Below are 11,781 nucleotides of genomic sequence, written 5' to 3'. Positions count from 1 at the left end.
CTAAGGCCCACTTGACTTCACATTCCAGGATGTCTGGCTCTAGATGAGTGATCACACCATTGTGATTATCCGGGTCATGAAGATCTTCTTTGTACAGTTCTTCTGTGTATTCTTGCCACCTCTTCTTAATATCTTCTGCTCCTGTTAGATCCATACCATTTCTGTCCTTTATCGAGCCCATCTTTGCATGAAATGTTGCCTTGGTATCTCTAATTTTCTTGAAGAGATCTCTAGTCTTTCCCATTCTGTTCTTTTCCTCCATTTCCTTGCATTGATCGCTGAGGAAGACTTTCTTATCTCTCCTTGCCATTCTTTGGAACTCTGCATTCAGATGTTTATATCTTTCCTTTTCTCCTTTGCTTTTCGTTTCTTTTCTTTTCACAGCTATTAGGTGATTAAATTGCTAAGTGGTCTGATTGTTTTGGAAAGAGATTCACTCACAAATGCACTCTTGATCTTTTATTCCCCCTTGTTAAGTCGACCTATGGGAGGAACACAAAGATTTAGGGGTCTGCTCGCTGGCTCCTCCCCAGCAAAAGCCAGCCACATCCTTGAGGTTAGGGTCCCTGGATTCATGCCCTTCCCCTGGCCGGATGGAGTGTGGAAATGGGCTGGTGCTGGCTTGAAAAAATACATTTCCATATCTCTTCCCAATTCTGCCCTCTGTGCTTCATGTTGGGAGCCTGAAATTGGTCGTGGCGGTGGGGAGGCAGGGGCAGTATCTATTACATGGAAGTTGACAACTGCTACAGACCAGAGCTTCTTTTCTTCCTCAGAAAGCCACCAGTGCCTTCACTTACTGGCTCTGTCCCCAGCAAGCTACGGCTCCCAGGTGAGCTGAAATCGGAGCACTCGGTGGATTTATAGCGCACGCTCCGGGTCCTAGCTGTGAGCACCCCAGGGGAAACTCAGAGTAAAATCCATGGGGGTGGTCAGGCGGGCAGCACGGGGTCTGCATGGACTTGCTGGGGCCTGGCCCGGGGGTCTGTGCCTCCCCTCAAGGCAGCGTGGTCTGAAGGGAAGAGAACTCAGGCAAGCGAATCCAGGCCCAGCAAGGGAAGTAACTGGCCAGGAGTCACCTGCAGTGTGGCCGGGGTGGGGGTCAGGCACAGGCAGGTGTCCTGTGCTCTGGCTTTGGGGCCTCTCTTGTTCAGCTGCTCAGACTCAGAGTCCCAGAAGGGACTACTTCTTTTTTATGGTGCTACTTCTTTTTTTTATTATTGGAGTATAATTGCTTCACAGTGTTGTGATAGTTTCTGTTTTACAACAGCGTGAACCAGCTATGCATGCATGCGTGCTAAGCTGCTTCCGTCGTGTCCAACTCTGCAAGCCCAAAGGGCCGTAGCCTGCCAGGCTTCTCTGTTCACAGGCTTCTATAGGCGAGAATACTGGAGTGGGTTGCCACTTCCTCCTCCAGGGGATCTTCCCAACCCAGGGATCGAACCCTTGTCTCTTATGTCTCCTGCATTGGCAGGTGAGTTCCTTACCACTAGCGCCACTGGGAATCAGCTGTAAGCACTCATATGTCCTCTCCCTCTTGAGCCTCCCTCCCAGCCATGCCCCTACCCCAGCCCTCTAGGTCACCACAGAGCACAGATCTGAGCACCCTGTGCTATGCAGCAGCTTCCACTACTATCTAATGTACACGGGGTCGTGTACATGTCACGTCTCCTTTCCCAGTTTGCCCCACCCTCCCCTCCCCACCCCATGGTGCTACTTCTACATAGAAAGGTGTCATTGTTATTTATAACTCTCCACGGCCTCCTCAGGAAGCTGCGCCCCGGTGCCTGGTGGGCCTCTGTGCTGCCCACCTTGAAGGATCTGGGTGGGCAAATGGGGACCTAAGCGGGGAGAAGGGTGGAAAGAAATGCATCTCAAGTGGGGGTATGAGACCCTCTTCGAGGTCTACCACTCAAATCGTCCTTGGTCTTTGAATGAGTGAAATCTGAGGGAGGAGTCAGGGGCGGAGCAGTTTGAGGAGAAGTGTGGGGACCAGCCCCATCGGTTACACAAGGAGGGGACAAAGTGGGTTGAGGAGGAGGGCAGAGGGGGACAGAACCACAGACAGGTGAGGAGAAGGCAGGAACTTCTCTCTCTCCTCCTCTGGGAAGCAGACTGTTTGGGAAAACCAAACCCAAGGCACACCAGAGCAAGAGCCTTGATGTCTCCTTGTGAGAGAGGAGAGGGATGTCCTGGCCCGTGAGGGGGCACCTGAGGTCACACGACTCTAAGGGACAGACCTAACCACAACCCATCCAGGGGGTGTTTCAGGGCTTTGGAGCTGAGCTGTGCTGATGTTAGTCTATGGACCCCCACACCCCCTAGGTGGAATGGCTCATGGACCAATATCACATACATGGAGGAGACAATTCGAAAGGCCTGGCAGATCCTCCTTGGCCAGCTCTGTTTCTGTCCCACCAGCCCTGATAAAGTTGCAGCTTCCCTTCATGAAGAGACCCCCACCAGCTATGGTTCCATAAAAAGCTGGCCACAGAGACCCAACTCTGAGGGCGAGGAGCCAGGCCAGGCAGCTTCACCTCATTCCCATCCATTCTCTCTCTCTGTCTCCTCTAAGCCAATCTTGTTCCTCACTCCCCATCAGCTAACAGCTAAATAAAGCCCCTTATTCCTTGAATCCCAGAAGCCACCACTCTATCTATCAACATTCATTTCTCAATCATTCCAGCCGCAAGCCAGCTGCTGGTCCTGGAATTTCACTGACTGCTCTCAAGCCTGTTTTTTTTGTTTGTTTTTTGTTTGTTTGTTTGTTTTGCTGGGGTAGTGGGGAGGTAGAGGCCAGGGGGATGTCTGCATGTAAGGAAACCACAAGTTTGAGAGGGCAGCTTTAGGTGCGAAACTGACATGGACTTTGGAATCAGAGAGACACGGGTACAAATCTTACCTTCACCACTTCCTAGCTGTGTGACCTCAGGCAAGTTACTTAACCTCCCTGAGCTGCCTCATCCTCATCTGTATCATGAGACTAATATTGCCTGGCTTACATGACTGTTGGGACTGGCCAACCAGGATAATAGGTGCAAAGCTTCTAGCCAAGACCTGGTACAGACAGAGAGCTTTCCCCTCCCTTCATGCAGTCATTCTTGGCCTGTCCCATGATAGGACAGAAACAAGAATTATAATGACTGCCCAGAAAATGATGTTACTGAAGTCTGTAAAATCAGTGGCTTGCTATGGACAGAGTATCTGTCCCTATGCCCTGACCTTGGACTTCCTCTTGGACACAGGGAGAACCAGATGTGCACATGCACACGCACACACACACGCACAGGAAAGCATGTGCACATTTATCAGCTCTGCGTAGAGGCACACAGACGACAGGCTGACTGAGACAAGAGGAACCAACCTGCCTCTCTGCTCTCCTCTCCTGGGCCAGATCTGGGCCTTGGATGTGTGAAGGGGCTTTGGCGCCCTCTGCTGACAACAGCGATGCCTGCAGCCTACATCTAGCTCAGTTCAGTTCAGTCGATCAGTTGATCAGTCGTGTCAGACTCTTTGCAACCCCATGGACTGCAGCACGCCAGGCTTCCCTGTCCATCACCATTTCCAGAAGCTTAATGAAATTCATGCCCATCGAGTCGGTGATGGCACCCAACCATCTCATCCTCTGTCACCCCTTTTCTCCTCCCGCCTTCAATCTTTCCCAGCAAGAGGGTCTTTTCCAGTGCATCAGTGACTAGAGCCTGAGTAATAAGCCCTGGGTGCCTGGGGAAACTCCCCTCCCTCTAGTCTAGGAGCAGGGGAAAATGGAAAGGAAGAGAAAGGAGATGAGGGACGAAATAAGAAGGGAGGAATGGAGCCTGGCTCCATTCTGTCCTTAAAACCATCAGGATGGAGGATCCAGCTCTGCAGCCCCTCCACCAACCACAGCAGGTGTTCACAGCCGTCCCCTCTTCAGATGCTCATCACGACCTCCTGGAGGCCTCGTGGTGACACAGCCGGTGCCCAGGAAGCTTCTCACGCCCTGGTTGTGATGCCTGAAGGCCTACACGACAGAACGATATCCCAGGCCTGGAAGACTTTTCTACTTTCTCTGGAAATGCCACATCACAGACCTTCCATCTTAGAGGCAGGAGAGCTGAATGGTGAAAACTTGTGGACTTGGAAGCCAGACAGACCTGGGTAGAGGGCCAGGATTGGCCTCCACTAGCCACAGGGCCTTCGGTTCCTAACCTTTCCAACTTAACCTCTGCCTCCTCGACCTCAACGGATGGAAATAATACAGCTGCTCTAAGGATTCATTGAAAATCCATACAGAGCACAGTCCAGGGCCTGGCACATAGTAAGTAGGCAATAAATGCTAGCTATTATGATTTCTGTGGAGAAGGCAATGGCACCCCACTCCAGTACTCTTGTCTGGAAAATCCCATGGACAGAGGAGCCTGGTAGGCTGCAGTCCATGGGGTCGCAAAGAGTCGGATACGACCGAGCGACTTCACTTTCACTTTTCACTTTCACGCATTGGAGAAGGAAATGGCAACCCACTCCAGTGTTCTTGCCTGTAGAATCCCAGGGACGGCGGAGCTTGGTGGGCTGCCTTCTATGGGGTCGCATAGAGTCGGACACAACTGAAGCGACTTAGCAGCAGCAGCAGCAGCATTATGATTTCTGAGGTTGCTTCCCTTGCCAAGGGTTTCATGAGGGCTGAAGGCCACACTACCATCGGAACCTCTGCAGCTTGCCTGGCACCCTGGCAGGTGGAGGGATGGTGGGGTCGTCAGAACCCCCTCCTTACAAAGGACATGTTGTCAGTCTGATTTCCACCAGGAACACCAGTTGTGACTGCCTGATGGCATCAATCCTCTTTCTCCCAGGAGGGCTCTTCCCTGCTTCTCTGTGGAGCTGCCCTACCAGCCAGACTGACTGTCCACTGTCCTGACCTGGCCAGTGAGGTCATCCTCTGGGATTTTAGATTTGGGGCCACTAAGAGTCAGTTCTCCAGGCAGAGTCTCCATGTGACAATGTTTGGAAGCTGTGAGTGGCCACATTTTCTGTCTTTTGGACCAAACCTATGTACAGCAAGAGGAAAGAATGGGGCTGACCTACAGCAGGAAGCAAAAAATGAGAACTGGGAGAGGGCTGATTTTGGCTGTCACTCATGCCCACCTATGTCACCTCCCCTCCCCCAGCTCAACTATTGGACTCCATGAGATGCTCCAGGATCCCCCCTATAAAGCCCCACTTCTGCAGAAGCGAGCATGAGTTGGACTTTCTGTCCCCTGAAAGCAAAAGGACAAAGACCTGCTCCTTGACCCCCTCAGTCCCCTGCCAATGGCCTTCCCTCTTCATCTGCACTCACAGAAGCTCCCATGCCCCACCTCTATACATTCCCTACCCCCAAAATGTTCCAAAGCTGTTTTTCCCCCCTTTTGCTTTTAAGAAAGGGGTTTTCAAGTGTAGCACATTCATTGCAGAGTCTCAATCTGTTGGAGTATAAACATGAAATTGTCTTCTAACAACCAACCCCCCCCCCCCACCCCTCACCCAGCTGAGTCCTGTCGAAAGCCCATGTCCCACTGGGTGGCAGGGCTCTTAATGACATTTTGGCTGCACCGCCCTGCTCCCCGGCCGTGTTCGTCTATTGGAACGGTCTCGTTTCTGCAGTCAACACTCAGACCTCTTCGCCTCCTCCAGCAGAGTTGAGACCCCAGCTGCATGGCCCAGGGTGAAGGGGAATCTGGCCCCGCACCCAGCCTCCTCCTCCCTCTTCTGAAGATCTCTGAGACTGGGGGGCCAGGAGAGGGGTGTGGAAGCAAGTCTGTCCTCTCCTGGCTGGGTTGTCACTGCTTCTCTGGCTACTCGACCCATCCTCTGTTCAAAGAAAGCCGAGTCCCTCTGGAAGTCCTGTGCACTCCTTGAAGCCTGTGAGCGAGGCCCTCCTGGGCGAGGCAGCAGCAGCAGCGCTCAGTTTGAGCTCAGCTGCCTCCCTCTGTGCTCTCTCCCCACCCCACCATCTGTCTCTTATTTCCCCTTCCCCTCCTCAGGCCGGCCGGAGGTTCATCATAGAGCCCACAGACAAAGCAGACACCCACCTGGGGGATGACATGCTGGTCTCGCCTTACAAGAGATTTCCTGTGGCCCTGGGAAGGAAAAGCACCCCTCCCCATCTCCCCCACAAGAGGGAAGAGCGGACCCTCTGCCACAAGCAGTGCGCTCCCCACGTGGCAAATGACTCTCCCCCATGCCAGCTCCTCTTCCAGTCACTGCGGGCAGCCAGCCGTGGTGCTGATGAGAGAAGAGCCAGTCCAGCCCCCTTGCAAGCCCTGCAGAGGGGAGATGCTGGAGGCTCTGTGAATGTAGGCACATGGGTTCCTGGTACCTTTCATACTCAGTTTTGGGTCTTAGCTGCATCCAGAACAGGACAAGTCCCACACAGCATCCAGGTATGCTGGCGCAGGGCTCTCCTTCCTCCAAGAGCCCAGCTCTTGGATATATATATAGAAGGGAAAGCTCAATAAATAAACATATTTAAAAATTTTTTAATATTGTATTTATTTTTTTAATTTTTGGTTGCATTGGGTCTTAGCTGTGGCCTGTGGGATTCTTCCTTGTATGCCTGGCCCTCTCTCTACTTGTGGTGCATGGGCTGAGCTGCCCCACTGCATGTGAGATTTTAGTTCCCTTAGCAAGGATTGAACCCGTGTCCCACACTGGAAGGCAGCGTCTTTTTTTTTTTTTTTTTAATTGAAGGATAATTGCTTTACAGAATGTTGTTGTTTTCTGCCAAACCTCAACATGAATCAGCTGTGGTGGCAGTTTAGTCGCTACGTTGTGCCCGACTCTTTCAAACCCATGGACTGCACCCAGCCAGGCTCCTCTGTCCATGGGATTCTCCAAGCAAGAATACTGGAGTGGGTTGCCATTTCCTTCTCCAGAGGATCTTCCCAACCCAGGAATCGAACCCGGTTCTCCTGCATTGCAGGCAGACGCTTTACCAGCTGAGCGACAAGGGAAGCCCTGAACCAGCTGTAGGTATACATAGATCCCTTTCCTCTTGAACCTCCTCCCATCTCCCTCCCCATCCCACCCCTCTAGGTTGATACAGAGCCCCTGTTTGAGTTCCCTGAGACGTACAGCAAATTCCTGCTGACTATCTATTTTCCATATGGTAATGCAAGCTTCCATGTTACTCTCTCCACATGTCTCACCTGCTCCTCATGTCCATAAGTCTGTTCTCTATGTCTGTTTCTCCGCTGCTGCCCTGCAAATGAATTCTTCGGTACTATCTTTCTAGATTTCGTATATATGCGTTAGTATACAATTTTTACCTTTCTCTTTCTGACTTACTTCACTCTGTATAATAGGCTCTAGGTTCATCCACCTCATTAGAACTGACTCAAATGCGTTTCTTTTAATGGTTGAGTATATTCCATTGGGTATATGTACCACAGCTTCTTTATCCATTCATCTGTCGATGGACATCTAGGTTGCTTCCATGTTCTAGCTATTGTAAATAGTGCTGCAATGAACACTGGGGTACACATGTCTTTGGTTTCCTCAGGGTACATACCTAGGAGTGGGATTGCTGGGTCATATGGTGGTTTTATTCCTAGTTTTAAACGAATCTCCACACCATCTGGAAGGCAGATTCTTACCCACTGGACCACCAGGGAAGTCCCCTTAAATTTTTTTTTTTTTTAATAAAATAAGATAAGGGCAAGCCCTGAGTCAGCCTGGAAGCCAGGGGAAGCACATTTCCATGGCAGGAATGCTGGGGATCTGCGGAAAACACGCACCATCGGGACTGAAGTGAGACCCCTCAAGGGCTGGCTCACAACACTAGTTTCTGAGAAAGGTAAACTTCCTTCAAGAGAAGTAAGTAGATGAAATCCTGGCAGTGTTTGTCAACTGCCCCTGAATTGGACAGCAGATGGTGGGACATGGGGCTTGCCGAGAATATGTCATTCAGAAGCTCTTTCGGGGCTGTGGATCAATAGCGTTTGGGAAGAGCTGACTGGAAGGCTTTGGGGTGCATGTGGTTGCTAGGCCAAGTATATAACTGGGAGGAAGCTCCTCCCTGAATCAGTTTCACCCTGATACCACATTTCCTCTTCCTTGACAGGGTGAGCTCAAGTCTTGCCAAGGCTGCATCAATTACCTAGTGGAGGAGCCTGGCATATCGCTGGCCCCTGGTGCAGAACAGAAGATTCCCCACTGGGTCACCGCCAATTCCCACTCCTTCCCCCTAACTAGATCCCTGAGCTGGTAATAGCCTTTGGAAGGCTCTACTTGAGAAGAGAAAGAACAGGACAAATACACAGATACACACACACACCCTACAGCCAGTGAGACCTGCAAGTCAACTCTAGAGATAAGCGGGGGCACATAATGAGAAAGATAATTTGTGTTCACAGCCAGTTGGTGACATGAGTTGGCATTAACCAGTCCTTCAGCCTAAAAGATGACAGGACCTGGAAAAATATCTAGGTGAATGGTGAGCTAAAAAGAATCCAATTCTTCCCCTCTTGTTTGGGAGGAAATAATAAGATTTAACAAAACACTGATTCTTTAAGGAGGAGTAAAAGCAAACACACACCCACACGCACACACACACGCTTGCAAACACACAGAGTCTTTGGAAAGATTCTATATCATGAAGGGAAAGAACAAGTCCTTCAAAGGGCAGAGAAAAACCATTCCTTTGAAGATGATTTATCGCAGACACACAAATAACTTTCAGACCACATCTGCTTTGTATGCACTTCATGTAATCAAAACACAAACTCTAAGAAAGGACAGCTGAAATACAAATGGGAAGAATGAAATGAGATGGCTGCTGGCTGAGAGGCAGGTGGAAGTCACAGGCAAACCATATAGGAGAGAGACAGAAAGAAAGAAAAGAAAAGGCTGTAAAGAAACTACAAAGGCAGCAGCAGATTTAAAATTGCATTATGATGGTAACGGACAGAATCGAAACTACAGAAGATTGAATCTGTAACTGTGGAGACAGACCTAAGTCCTCTGAGAAGGCTGAGGAAAAGCCCAAAGGAATAAAAACAAAGGGGGAGGCCACAGCAGACATAGAGGTCCAAAGAAGAAACTGAGCAAACGAAACAAAAGCAAAAATCAAAAAAGAAGATGATACTCCTGATGGGAAGCCTGAGCTTAAACATTTAAAAGATTCCTTTTGATATGTCAAAAAAAAAAAAAAAAAAAAAACCAACTTAGAAATACCATGCAGGATTTTGTCCATTTTAAGGGTAAAGAAATAATTCTATGGGGCTTCCCTGGTGGCTCAGCAGTAAAGAATCTGCCTGTCAATGCAGGTGACACGGTTCGACAGGACACAGATTCGATCCCTGGGTCAAGAAGATCCCCCAGGAAAGGAAATGGCAACCAACTCCAGGATTGTTGCCTGGAGAACATCATGGAGCCTGGCAGGCTACAGTCCATGGGATCACAAAGAGTTGGACACAACTTAGCAAATGAACAACAGCAAAGCAATCTTATAAGCACCCATACAGAGGGGGAATACAGGAGACACATCTGCAACATTCTGGAAACATGTTTAATTGGAAGAGAAATTCCATTCCATGGAATGCTGAGAAGTACCTATGTTACCAACCAGGGTTCTTGTCCTTCCCCAATCAACAGAAATCAACTAGGGGCCAGACAAGAAATTCAGACAAAGCTCTTTTGGGGCCCTGGCTGCAACAAGTGAGATCAAGAACAAACAAGTTCCCGTTGTTTACTTGCTTCATAAAGCAGGGTGCCAATTTGTTCCTTATGGAGAATGAGGGTAGGGGTGTGTCCAGGGGTCAGGTCAGAGGCGTGGCTTGGGCGTTTTACCCACTCCTTTGATGATGTTGAGTGCAGTGGGCATGCGCAGTACCCTATTTTTCCTCCTGACACACTGTTTTTGCTCCACGTTCTTCAAAAAATGGCAGTTGGGTTTTTGGTCTCTTTGTATCTTTCATCCAGTATTTGTCCCAACTGCATATGCATGCAGCTATTTTCAGTCCCATACAGTTGCTGCATATTGTGTTGCCTGGGGAGAGATGCAAGCACTGAAGCACTGCAGCAAATGGTCCCATGTCCAGCAAAGGGACTCCAGTTATGCTGGAGAAGAAAGCTTCCGCTATAAAACTGACTCGGGAGATGCAGAATGAAGTGCGGCAAGATCCTATACTGAGGCTTTCTCGGGGCTTGGAAAGCATTTGTGAAATCAGTAATATTAGCAAGCACAGTTTTCCAAGTTTATTTAGCAATGAAACACTTTTCCACTGACTGCATGGAAAGACGGGTGCTCCATGGAACACACTTTGGAAACCACGCTTCTACAGAACTTTGCGAGATTGCAGCTGTGACCTAAAATTCCCACCATCTGCCAGGGGCGCTCATGCATGAAGACAACAGAAAGAAACTTTCCTGTACTCCAGAACTTAGGCTATGTACCATGTGTAATGTTTCATGGGGGAAAATATTCAGGATGCACTCTTAGCAGGCAAGGACAAATCAAAATAAGCCAGATCATACTAAACAACAAAAATCAGTACTAGGAAGTTGTTGCATAGATGTGGACGTGAATATTAAAACTCTGTCAGGCATATGATTATGCTAGTCTCCATCAGCGTCTGGTCACGAGACAGAAACCACAGCAGAAACCACATCCTTGCCTGTCTGGTCCCAAGCCCCAGGGGCTGACCCCACAAACTGCTCCGGCAGTAGCAATGTCTCCAACCTCAGCACCCGCCTGGACCTATTCTCCCAGGCATCAGCTCTAGGTTCCTCCCTCGTCCCTGCAGCCCTGGGACTGGTACTAGTCTCTGGGTACCTCACTGTCCCTCATTTGTCCCCTTCACCTTATCCACACTTCTACAGGAACTCCTTTCATTAAAGTCTCTCTACTTAGGGACTTCTCCAGTGATCCAGGAGCTCAGACTCTGCATTCCCGGTGTAGGGGGCCCAGGCTTGACCCCTGGTTGGGGGAACTAGATCTTACAAGCTGCAACTAACGCATGCTGCCACGAGGGTCGAAGATCCTGAGTGTCACAACTGAGACCTGGGGCAGACAAATAAATAAATATTTTTAAAGTAAAAAATAATAATAATAATAATAAAGACTCTCTGTTTAAACAATTTGGCAGTGGGGAGAATGTTTCTTGCCAGGACCCTGACTCACACACTTCCCAACTCTTTTTATAAAGCTGGAATAACCCTAACACTAAAACCTGACCAATGGCACAAAGAAAAACACAACGAACGAATGAGTCATTCACTAGTCTCTTTCACAGAGATGTAAAATCCTAATAAAAATTTAATCAGAAAGGTCCAAACCCAGTCTAACAACATATCGAAAGAATGCGTCCAGTGTTTTCACCGTAAGCATCTTTGCCACAGAAATCTTTGCCGAGAGCGTTTTCTGCTGCAAACCTTTTTGCCCTGTAACTAAAGGGCTGTGAGGCAATTTTGTGAGAAAGATCAAATAACTGGTTGACAGTTTGGGGTTTGACAGCTTGGTTTCCGCTGTTTGAAGTGCGTTAGCATTTCTTCCAGTTAGCAAGGTTATTGATGGCTTTGTGGAGCTGACAGAAGACAATGATTTGCCCCAAGAGTTGGTTTCTTATTTTGAAACACACTACACTGGAGGAGAAAGAGGCCTTCCAGGCACAGTTGAACCCACTCTTCCCACACACGTCTGGAGTGACAATCAATGGACCGGTGACATTACACCAAGAGCTAATGACAGTGCAGAGGCCTCCACAGCTCACTACAGAGCTCAGGCACAAATACACATCCCAGGATTGGGGACCAGATGCCTCC

The sequence above is a fragment of the Budorcas taxicolor genome, chromosome 21, assembly GCF_023091745.1.
Source record: "Budorcas taxicolor isolate Tak-1 chromosome 21, Takin1.1, whole genome shotgun sequence".
Lineage (NCBI taxonomy): Eukaryota > Metazoa > Chordata > Mammalia > Artiodactyla > Bovidae > Budorcas > Budorcas taxicolor.
Note: the sequence above shows the minus strand (reverse complement) of the source record.